Source organism: Oncorhynchus mykiss, chromosome 22, assembly GCF_013265735.2.
Source record: "Oncorhynchus mykiss isolate Arlee chromosome 22, USDA_OmykA_1.1, whole genome shotgun sequence".
NCBI classification, from domain to species: domain Eukaryota; kingdom Metazoa; phylum Chordata; class Actinopteri; order Salmoniformes; family Salmonidae; genus Oncorhynchus; species Oncorhynchus mykiss.
In genome coordinates this window covers 48,064,472-48,076,352 of record NC_048586.1, presented here as the reverse complement: position 1 = coordinate 48,076,352, position 11,881 = coordinate 48,064,472, and positions in this window count along the sequence as shown.

The window sequence follows — 11,881 nt, the reverse complement described above, 5'->3', positions numbered from 1 at the left end:
CTGTTCACAGAGTTGAAATGTACCTGATTCTGTACTGTCACTTCGTGTCCTGGGTCTAACATCCACCCCTAAGACAATGGTCCTCAAACTGGCTTATGCCTGGGGGGGGGATCTGCCTAGCCAGAGGAGGCTGCCTAATTAGGGGGGGAGACTATGAGAACATGGGCCTAATGATCAATGGTGCATTAGGAGGTACTTTGGACAGAGCAAAATGAGATTAGGGGGGCACATTAATTATCAAGGTTAAAAACCACTGCTCTAAGGGGAGGGACATCACATGTACACCAGGTTAGAGTATAGACTCTATGGCATTAGTCAGGTGGTTAGAGTATAGACTATATGGCATTAGTCAGGTGGTTAGAGTATAGACTATATGGCATTTGTCAGATGGTTAGAGTATAGACTATGGCATTAGTCAGGTGGTTAGAGTATAGACTATGGCATTAGTCAGGTGGTTAGAGTATAGACTATGGCATTAGTCAGTTCGTTAGAGTATAGACTATGGCATTAGTCAGGTGGTTAGAGTATAGACTATGGCTTTAGTCAGTTGGTTAGAGTATAGACTATGGCATTAGTCAGGTGGTTAGAGTATAGACTATGGCATTAGTCAGGTGGTTAGAGTATAGACTATGGCATTAGTCAGGTGGTTAGAGTATAGACTATGGCATTAGTCGGGTGGTTAGAGTATAGACTATGGCATTAGTCAGGAGGTTAGAGTATAGACTATGGCATTAGTCAGATGGTTAGAGTATAGACTATGGCATTAGTCAAGTGGTTAGAGTATAGACTATGGCATTAGTCAGGTGGTTAGAGTATAGACTATGGCATTAGTCAGGTGGTTAGAGTATAGACTATATGGCATTAGTCAGGAGGTTAGAGTATAGAACTCTGTGGCATTAGTCAGGAGGTTAGAGTATAGACTATGGCATTAGTCAGGAGGTTAGAGTATAGACTATGGCATTAGTCAGGAGGTTAGAGTATAGAACTCTGTGGCATTAGTCAGGAGGTTAGAGTATAGACTATGGCATTAGTCAGTTCGTTAGAGTATAGACTATGGCATTAGTCCGGAGGCTATTCTTTATGTTCAAGTCCTTCAAGAGCATTGGACTCAAATAACCGTGCTTATCCTGGAGTGTCACTGCCTAGGCTGTCCTGGGTTGAGCTACATGGTAAGGACTGGGATGGGCACTCCTTACAGGTACCCCAAAATGACAGCAAAAACAGGTGTTCAGAAATGTATGCAAAATCATTTAAAAAATAATGAAATATGACATTTACATAGGTATTTAGACCCTGTACTCAGTACTTTCTTGAAGCATGTTTGACAGCGATTACAGCCTCAAGTCTTCTTGGGTATGACGCTACAAGCTTGGCACACCTGTATTTGGGGAGTTTTTCCCATTCTTCTCTGCAGATCCTCTCAAGCTCTGTCAGGTTGGATAGGGAGCGTTGCTCCACAACAATTTTAGGTCTCCCCAGAGATGTCAGATCAGTTTCAAGTCCGGGCCCTGGCTGGGCTCTCAAGGACATTCAGAGACTTGTCCCGAAGCAAATCTTGCGTTGTCTTGGCTGTGTGCTTAGGGTCGTTGTTCTGGTGGAAGGTGAACCTTCGCCAAGTCTGAGGTCCTGAGCACTCTGGAGCAGGTTTTCATCAAGGATCTCTCTGTACTTTGCTCCGTTCATCTTTCCCTCGATCCTGACTAGTCTCCCAGTCCCTGCCGCTGAAAAACATCACCGCAGCATGATGCTGCCACCACCATGCTTCACCGTAAGGATGGTGACAGGTTTCCTCCAGATGTGACGCTTGGCATTCAGGCCAAAGAGTTCAATCTTGGTTTCATCAGAACAGAGAATCTTGTTTCTAATGGTCAGAGAGTCCTTTAGGTGCCTTTTGGCAAACTCCAAGCGGGCTGTCATGTGCCTTTTACTGAGGAGTGGCTTCCGTCTGGCCACTCTACAATAAAGGCCTGATTGGTGGAGTGCTGCAGAGATGGTTGTCCTTCTGGAAGTTTATCCAACTCCACAGAGGAACTCTGGAAATCTGTCAGAGTGATCATTGGGTTCTTCATCTCTATTTATCTCTGTTTATTTTCAGCAAACTTAACATGTGTAAATATTTGTATGAACATAAGATTCAACAACTGAGACATAACCTGAACAAGGTCCACAGACATGTGACTAAGAGAAATGGAATAATCTGTCCCTGTACAAAGAAAGGGGGGAGGGGTCAAAAGTAACAGTCACTATTTGGTGTTGCCACCAGCTGCATGAAGTACTGCAGTGCATCTCCTCCTCATGGACTGCACCAGATTTGCCAGTTTTTGCTGTGAGATGTTACCCCACTCTTCCACCAAGGCACCTGCAAGTTCCCGGACATTTCTGGGGGGGAATGGCCCTAGCCTTCACCCTCCGATCCAACAGGTCCCAGACGTGCTCATTGGGATTGAGATCCGGGCTCTTTGCTGGCCATGGCAGAACACTGACATTCCTGTCTTGCAGGAAATCACGCTCAGAATGAGCAGTATGGCTAGTGTCATTGTCATGCTGGAGAGTCATGTAAGGAGGAGCCTGCAGGAAGGGTACCACATGAGGGAGGGGGATGTCTTGAGATTGCCTGCAATGACAACAAGCTCAGTCCGATGATGCTGTGACACATCGCCCCAGACCATGACGGACCCTCCACCTCCAAATCGATCCCGCTCCAGAGTACAGGCCTCGGTGTAACGCTCATTCCTTCGACGATAAACGCAAATCCGACCATCACCCCTGGTGAGACAAAACAGCGACTCGTCAGTGAAGAGCACTTTTTTGCCAGTCCTGTCTAGTCCAGCCACTCTCAGCCTATTGTGGACAGTCTGGGCACTGATGGAGGGATTGTGCGTTCCTGGTGTAACTTGGGCAGTTGTTGTTGTCATCCTGTACCTGTCCCGCAGGTGTGATGTTCGGATGTACCGATCCTGTGCAGGTGTTGTAACACGTGGTCTGCCACTGCTAGGACGATCAGCTGTCCATCTTGTCTCCCTGTAGCGCTGTCTTAGGTGTCTCACAGTACGGACATTGCAATTTATTGCCCTGGCCACATTTGCAGTCCTCATGCCTCCTTGCAGCATGCCTAAGGCACATTCACACAGATGAGCAGGGACCCTAGGCATCTTTCTTTTGGTGTTTTTCAGAGTCAGTAGAAAGGCCTCTTTAATGTCCTAAGTTTTCATAACTGTGACTTTAATTGCCTACCGTCTGTAATATGTTAGTGTCTTAACAACCGTTCCACAGGTGCAATGTTCATTAATTGTTTATGGTTCATTGAAAAAGCATGGGAAACAGTGTTTAAACCCTTTACAATTTACGATCTGTGAAGGTATTTGGATTGTTATGAATTATCTTTGAAAGATATCCTGATTCGAAGAACAAATTAAAGCAGGAAGCACCAGTGACTAGATCAATAAAAAAGTGGTCAGATGAAGCAGATGCTAAACTACAGGACTGTTATGCAGCACAGACTGGAATATCTTCTGGGATTCCTCCAACGGCAATGAGGGTGATCTACCGACAAACTACGAAATAAGTTTTACCTCATTTCTATCAGTTAAATGTGCAACCAGAAAGGAAAAAAAACACCAGACCACCTTTACCCCACACACAGAGAAGCGTACAAAGCTCTCCGTAGCCCTCCATTTCATAAATCTGACCATAATTCTATCCTCCTGATTCCTGCTTACAAGCTAGAAAATAATGCAGGAAGCACCGGTGACTCAATAAGTAAGTGGTCAGATGAAGCAGATGCTAAGCTACAGACTGTTTTGCTAGCATAGACAGGAATATGTTCCGGGATTCTTCTGGTGGCATTGAGGAGTACACCACATCTGTCACTGGCTTCATTAATAAGTGCATCAATGACGTCATCCCCACAGTGACCGTACTTACATACTCCAACCAGAAACCATGGATTACAGGCAGCATCCGCACTGAGCTAAAGGCTAGAGCTGCCGCTTTTAAAGAGCGGGACTCTGACCCGGAAGCTTATAAGACATCCCGCTATGCCCTCCGACAAACCATCAAACAGGCAAAGCATCAATACAGGACTAAGATCGAGTCGTTCTACACCGGCTCTGATGCTCGTCAGATGTGGCAGGACCTGCAAACCATTACAGACTACAAAGGGAAGCACAGCCGAGAGCTGCCCAGTGACACAAGCCTACAGGACGAGCTAAACTACTTGTATGCTTGCTTCGAGGCAAAAAAACACTGAAACATGCATGAGAGCACCAGCTGTACCGGAAGACTGTGATCACGCTCTCCGCAGCCAATGTGAGTAAGACCTTTAGACAGGTCAACATTCACAAGGCCGCAGGGCCAGACGGAGTACCAGGACGTGTCTAGCAAGTGTCTTCACTGACATTTTCAGCCTCTCCCTGTCTGAGTCTGTAATACCAACATGTTTTAAGCAGACCACCATTGTCCCTGTGCCCAAGAACACCAAGGTAACCTGCCTAAATGACGACCAACCCGTAGCACTCTCTTCTGTAGCCATGAAGTGCTTTGAATAGCTGGTCATGTCTCACATCAACATCATTATCCCAGAAACCCTAGACCCACTCCAATTTGCATACCGCCCCAACAGATCCACAGATGCACTCCACACTGCTCCTTCTCACCTGGACAAAAGGAACATATATGTTAGAATGCTATTCATTGACTACAGCTCAGCGTTCAACCCATAGTGCCCTCAAAGCTCATCAATAAGCCAAGGACCCTGGGACTAAACACCTCCATCTGCAACTGGATCCTGGACTTCCTGACTGGGCGCCCCCAGGTGGCAAGGGTAGGTAACAACATATCACCTGCGCTGATCCTCAACACAGGGGCCCCTCAGGGGTGCGTGTTCAGCCCCCTCCTGTACTCCCTCTTCACTCATGACTGCACAGCCAGGCACGACTCCAACACCATCATTAAATTTGCCGATGACACAAAAGTGGTAGGCCTGATCACAGACAACAACGAGACAGCCTATAGGGAGGAGGTCAGAGACCTGGCCGTGTGGTTCCAGGACAACAATCTCTCTCTCCCTCAGCATGATCAAGACAAAGGAGATGATTGTAGACTACAGGAAAAAGAGGACAGAGCAAGCCCCCATTCTCATTGATGGGGCTGTAGTGGAGCAGGTTGAGAGCTTCAAGTTCCTTGGTGTCCACATCACCAACAAACTAACATGGTCCAAGCACACCAAGACAGTCGTGAAGCGGGCACGACAAAACCTATTCCCCCTCAGGAGACTGAAAAGATTTGGCATGGGCCTCCAGATCCTAAAAAGGTTCTACAGCTGCACCATCGAGAGCATCCTGACTGGTTGCATCACTGCCCGGTATGGCAACTGCTCGTCCTCCGACTGCAAGGCACTACAGAGGGTAGTGCGAATGGCCCAGTACATCACTGGGGCCAAGTTTCCTGCCATCCAGGACCTCCACACCAGGCGGTGTCAGAGGAAGGCCCTGAAAATTGTCAAAGACTCCAGCCACCCCAGTCATAGACCGTTCTCTCTGCTACCACACGGCAAGCGGTACCGGAGTGACAAGTCTAGGTCCAAGAGGCATCTGAACAGCTTCTACCCCCAAGCCATAAGACTCCTGAACATCTAGTCAAATGGCTACCCAGACTATTCACATGCCCCCCTCGCCACAACACTGCAACTCTCTGTTGTCATTTATGCATATTCACTTTAATTTACTCTACCTACATGTACATACTACCTCAACTAACCGGTGTCCCCGTACATTGACTCTGTACCCGTACCCCCTGTATATAGCCTCCACATTGCCTCTGTACCATAATACCCTGTATATAGCCTCCACATTGACTCTGTACCATGATACCCTGTATATAGCCTCCACGTTGACTCTGTACCGTAATAACCTGTATATAGCCTCCACATTAACTCTGTACCGTAATACCCTGTATATAGCCTCCACGTTGACTCTGTACCGTAATACCCTGTATATAGCCTCCACATCGACTCTCTACTGTAATACCCTGTATATACAGTGCCTTGCGAAAGTATTCGGCCCCCTTGAACTTTGCAACCTTTTGCCACATTTCAGGCTTCAAACATAAAGATATAAAACTGTATTTTTTTGTGAAGAATCAACAACAAGTGGGACACAATCATGGGACACAAACAAGTGGGACACATTTATTAGATATTTCAAACTTTTTTAACAAATCAAAAACTGAAAACTTGGGCGTGCAAAATTATTCAGCCCCTTTACTTTCAGTGCAGCAAACTCTCTCCAGAAGTTCAGTGAGGATCTCTGAATGATCCAATGTTGACCTAAATGACTAATGATGATAAATACAATCCACCTGTGTGTAATCAAGTCTCCGTATAAATGCACCTGCACTGTGATAGTCTCAGAGGTCCGTCAAAAGCGCAGAGAGCATCATGAAGAACAAGGAACACACCAGGCAGGTCCGAGATACTGTTGTGAAGAAGTTTAAAGCCGGATTTGGATACAAAAAGATTTCCCAAGCTTTAAACATCCCAAGGAGCACTGTGCAAGCGATAATATTGAAATGGAAGGAGTATCAGACCACTGCAAATCTACCAAGACCTGGCAGTCCCTCTAAACTTTCAGCTCATACAAGGAGAAGACTGATCAGAGATGCAGCCAAGAGGCCCATGATCACTCTGGATGAACTGCAGAGATCTACAGCTGAGATGGGAGACTCTGTCCATAGGACAACAATCAGTCGTATATTGCACAAATCTGGCCTTTATGGAAGAGTGGCACGAAGAAAGCCATGTCTTAAAGATATCCATAAAAAGTGTTGTTTAAAGTTTGCCACAAGCCACCTGGGAGACACACCAAACATGTGGAAGAAGGTGCTCTGGTCAGATGAAACCAAAATTTGACTTTTTGGCAACAATGCAAAATGTTATGTTTGGTGTAAAAGCAACACAGCTCATCACCCTGAACACACCATCCCCACTGTCAAACATGGTGGTGGCAGCATCATGGTTTGGGCCTGCTTGTCTTCCGCAGGGACAGGGAAGATGGTTAAAATTGATGGGAAGATGGATGGAGCCAAATACAGGACCATTCTGGAAGAAAACCTGATGGAGTCTGCAAAAGACCTGAGACTAGGACGGAGATTTGTCTTCCAACAAGACAATGATCCAAAACATAAAGCAAAATCTACAATGGAATGGTTCAAAAATAAACATATCCAGGTGTTAGAATGGCCAAGTCAAAGTCCAGACCTGAATCCAATCGAGAATCTGTGGAAAGAACTGAAAACTGATGTTCACAAATGCTCTCCATCCAACCTCACTGAGCTCGAGCTGTTTTGCAAGGAGGAATGGGAAAAAATGTCAGTCTCTCGATGTGCAAAACTGATAGAGACATACCCCAAGCGACTTACAGCTGTAATCGCAGCAAAAGGTGGCGCTACAAAGTATTAACTTAAAGGGGCTGAATAATTTTGCACGCCCAATTTTTCAGTTTTTGATTTGTTAAAAAAGTTTGAAATATCCAATAAATGTCGTTCCACTTCATGATTGTGTCCCACTTGTTGTTGATTCTTCACAAAAAAATACAGTTTTATATCTTTATGTTTGAAGCCTGAAATGTGGCAAAAGGTCGCAAAGTTCAAGGGGGCTGAATACTTTCGCAAGGCACTGCAGCCTCCACATTGACTCTGTACCGTAATACCCTGTATATAGCCTCCACATTGACTCTGTACCGTAATACCCCGTATATTGCCTCCACATTGACTCTGTACCGTAATACCCCGTATATAGCCTCCACATTGACTCTGTACCGTAATACCCCGTATATAGCCTCCACATTGACTCTGTACCGGTAACCCCTGTATATAGCCTCCACATTGACTCTGTACCATAATACCCTGTATATAGCCTCCACATTGACTCTGTACCGTAATACCCCGTATATAGCCTCCACATTGACTCTGTACCGTAATACCCTGTATATAGCCTCCACATTGACTCTGTACCGTAATACCCTGTATATAGGTCTCCACATTGACTCTGTACCGTAATACCCCGTATATAGTCTCCACATTGACTCTGTACCGTAATACCCCGTATATAGCCTCCACATTGACTCTGTACCGTAATACCCTGTATATAGCCTCCACATTGACTCTGTACCGTAATACCCTGTATATAGGTCTCCACATTGACTCTGTACCGTAATACCCCGTATATAGCCTCCACATTGACTCTGTACCGTAATACCCCGTATATAGCCTCCACATTGACTCTGTACCGTAATACCCCGTATATAGCCTCCACATTGACTCTGTACCGTAATACCCCGTATATAGCCTCCACATTGACTCTGTACCGTAATACCCCGTATATAGCCCCCTTGTATATATTGTTATTTTTTTTCCAGCTCCTCTTTAATTACTTGTTACTTTTATCTGTTTTTCTTCACCGTGTTTTGTTTGAAACGGCATTGTAGGTTAGGGGTTCGTAAGTCAGCGTTTCACTGTGAGGTGAAACACCTGTTGTATTCGGCGCATGTGACTAATACAATTGTATCTTATTTTGATTTGAGACAAGGTCCCGAAAGAGGGACATTTCTTTCTTTTTTTTTTGGTGAGTTTACATTCTAAGGACAGGGAGTGTAGACCTAAAGCTCTAGGTCATTAGTCAGGAGGATATCATGTATTGTATGTTGAAGTCAAGTATCTGGGATTCTTTTAACTTCAAATTCAATAGTCCTCACTGGGTAGAATTACTGCGTGTACTTTACTCTTAAACCATTTATTACTGCATAATTATTTAAGGAATTTAATATAACTATTGCCCGTATCAGTGCCAAGCAGTTTTATGAAAATGCATATATTTCTTAATAGTAATTATATTTGGGTGTCGGTAAAAACCCAGTGGGTGAAAGACATACATCTGTTTTCTCTGTTAATCTCCCTCTCTCTCTCTCTCTCTCTACCACCTCTCTCTCTCTCTCTCTCTCTCTACCACCTCTCTCTCTCTCTCTCTACCACCTCTCTCTCTCGCTCTCTACCACCTCTCTCTCTCGCTCTCTACCACCTTTCACTCTCGCTCTCTACCACCTCTCTCTCTCCAGTCTCTACAGCCTGTCTCTCTCTCTCCAGTCTCTACAGCCTGTCTCTCTCTCTCCAGTCTCTACAGGCTGTCTCTCTCTCCAGTCTCTACAGGCTGTCTCTCTCTCTCTCTCCAGTCTCTACAGGCTGTCTCTCTCTCTCTCTCTCTCTCTCTCTCTCTCTCCAGTCTCTACAGCCTGTCTCTCTCTCTCCAGTCTCTACAGCCTGTCTCTCTCTCTCCAGTCTCTACAGGCTGTCTCTCTCTCTCCAGTCTCTACAGCCTGTCTCTCTCTCTCTCCAGTCTCTACAGCCTGTCTCTCTCTCTCCAGTCTCCACAGGCTCTCTCTCTCTCTCCAGTCTCTACAGCCTGTTTCTCTCTCTCCAGTCTCTACAGCCTGTCTCTCTCTCCAGTCTCTACAGGCTGTGTCTCTCTCTCCAGTCTCTACAGGCTGTCTCTCTCTGTCCAGTCTCTACAGCCTGTCTCTCTCTCTCCAGTCTCTACAGCCTGTTTCTCTCTCTCCAGTCTCTACAGGCTGTCTCTCTCTCTCTCTCTCCAGTCTCTACAGGCTGTCTCTCTCTCTCTCTCTCTCCAGTCTCTACAGCCTGTCTCTCTCTCTCCAGTCTCTACAGCCTGTCTCTCTCTCTCCAGTCTCTACAGCCTGTCTCTCTCTCTCCAGTCTCTACAGGCTGTATCTCTCTCTCCAGTCTCTACAGCCTGTCTCTCTCTCTCCAGTCTCCACAGGCTGTCTCTCTCTCTCCAGTCTCTACAGCCTGTTTCTCTCTCTCCAGTCTCTACAGCCTGTCTCTCTCTCTCCAGTCTCTACAGCCTGTCTCTCTCTCTCCAGTCTCTACAGGCTGTCTCTCTTCCAGTCTCTACAGCCTGTCTCTCTCTCTCCAGTCACTACAGCCTGTCTCTCTCTCTCCAGTCTCTACAGCCTGTCTCTCTCTCTCCAGTCTCTACAGCCTGTCTCTCTCTCTCCAGTCTCTACAGCCTGTCTCTCTCTCTCCAGTCTCTACAGCCTGTCTCTCTCTCTCCACAGCCAGAGTCCAGTCACTCCTCTGTCTTTTTATGCATATAACTATGTTTCACACTCAGACAGAGAGGATCTTTCCTATGGTACATCTTCCAAATAATAGTCAGCAGTCTACTCTCACTGTCATTCGTTAGAGTGCTGTGTGTGTGTGTGTGTTCGCAGCAGTTTATTAAGGATTCATTAGGCTCCATGTAAACACAGTCAGTGATTTCCTTGTGAATGCACTGATTCCTTTACTCAGAGATTTCCAACTGAATAAAGCCTCTCAGAATACTGATCCTAGATCTGCGGCCCTACTTCGAGGTTTAAATTTCGCTAGGGTGTTGTAACCATCTGCTTTTGATTCCAAAAGTTGCAGGTTTGAGTCCGGCGATAGAAAGTTGAGTCAAATTTCAGTGGCCACTCCACCATCTCCATCACACAACACCCTAGCAAAACTGATAGCAGTGAAAGTTAACATTATGTTTTCGAATGACATCCCCAAGAGGTAAAATATATAGTGAAAATAATAGTGGTCCTAAAACGGAACCTTGAGGAACACCGAAATTTACAGTTCATTTGTCAGAGGACAAACCATTCACAGAGACAAACTGATATCTTTCCGACAGATAAGATCTAAACCAGGCCAGAACTTGTCCGTGTAGACCAATTTGGGTTTCCACAACACCCTAGCAAAACTGAAAGGGACTTGATAGGAAACAGCGCTCACTTTTGCCCCTAAAGTGGCCAGTTCCCACGTCATCTTCCAATTATGTCCTCAGACATTGATGTCCAATACTGAGTGAACCCGGCTGGTGTGGCGGCAGATAGCAGTTTGAGCATTGGCCCTGTAACCCGAAAGGTCGCTAGGTTGAATCCCATAGCTGACAAGGTGAAAAAAAAATGTAAACACCCACCGTGTTGTTATTCGTGGTAGAAGGATTACTGGTTTGGTTTTTACACGCTATATTGATCAGCTGCTTTCATTTTCTGTCTCTCGGCAGCTGTATTGAGCAGAACAGAGTTGTTGTGAGAGCAGTCTGACTTGAGAGTGAAAAGCAGAAGGAAACACTCTGGTATCAACCAAGTGTGTCACACTTACTGCACTTTGACCTGATAAGTTGGAATGCACCGTAGCCTATAGTGAACAACAGCCCTGCATACTGATAACAGGGTAATACTGATTTTAAAAAGGGACTTCTATCCAGTGTAAATATATCCACTAAATTAACCCTAGTCATGTTACATTTGGAATGATGCATGTTTTTTTCCTATTTTTTTCCCCCCATTGTTATACTCGCGATGTACAGCAGGAAGACTTAGTAGTTTAAGAATGTTGGGCCAGTGACTGAATGGTTTTCTGGTTCGAATCCCTGAGCTTGACTAGGTGAACAAGCTGTCCTGTGTCCTTGCGCAAGGCACTTAACCCTAGTTTCTCCGGATAAGAGGGTCTGCTAAATCACTGAAATATAAATGTATGGAATAAAAATCCCTTCACAGCAATACATGTTTTTTTTCTATGAGTTTATCATTTCATTTTTAATTCAAACGTACAGAATATCTGGCAACATTTAACTAGCATTTTCTAACTGATAGCAAAGAAGTAGACTGTAAGTAGACCATGAAGTTAGGTGCCCCGCTCATCATTATCGTGCTAACGCTGTAACATACTATAGCCCAAGGCTGTATGCATTGTTAATACAGTGTCAACATAAGCCCTGAGCTGATAAAAAAAGTGATACGTTTAGGATAAGTGGAGAGGCTAGTGGCTCCTTACTCCT